The sequence below is a fragment of the Alligator sinensis genome, unplaced genomic scaffold (assembly GCF_000455745.1).
Source record: "Alligator sinensis unplaced genomic scaffold, ASM45574v1 scaffold846_1, whole genome shotgun sequence".
In the NCBI taxonomy this organism is placed as follows: domain Eukaryota; kingdom Metazoa; phylum Chordata; order Crocodylia; family Alligatoridae; genus Alligator; species Alligator sinensis.
The window spans coordinates 338,309-339,097 of NW_005842230.1; positions in this window are offsets into that span (position 1 = coordinate 338,309).

The window sequence follows — 789 nt, forward strand, 5'->3', positions numbered from 1 at the left end:
GTCACCTTTTTGGGTTATGAGATTGAGGAGGGGGTTTGGGCTCTGAGTAGAGATCAAATTCAAGCAATACAGGATATGCCCGCTCCCAGAAACCCCAAAGAGCTGTGAGCTTTCCTGGGACTAACTGGGTTTTGTAGACTCTGGATTCCTGATTATGGGGGAAAAGCCAAACCCCTATATGAATCCCTCACAAAGGAGGGTCTCACAAATTGGACATGGACTAAGGAAAATCAACATGCATTTGAGTTGTTAAAAGCTGCCCTCTTACGACCCCCAGCGTTGAGGATTCCAAATGGGCGCAAGCCCTATAGACTGTATGTGCATGAGAATAAGGGGGTGGCCTCAGGGGTCTTAACTCAACCAGTGGGCCCAACTTGGAAGCCCACTTGGCTACTACTCCAAGGTCCTAGACCCGCTGTTAAAGGGGTGGCCTGCATGTTTGAGGGCTGTTGCCGCCACAGCTACTCTTGTGGAAGAGGCTCAAAAGATTGTTATGGGAGCTGATATGGAAATACATACCCCACATGGAGTTCCCCAAATCCTTGGAGGAGAGGCAGGAAAAATTTTAAACCCCTCCAGACAATCCAGATAGGAGAGAGATTTCATATCTAATCCAGGCCTTACCTTCAAGCACACCACTGCTTTGAACTCAGCCACCCTGATGCCAGAACCGGGACCTCCGTGCCATGATTGTCTAGAGGTATTGACTCAGACAGTACTGATTCTTCCTGACTTGGCAGATGACCCACTTGAGAACCCGGAGGAGGAATTCTTCGTAGATGGTTCAAG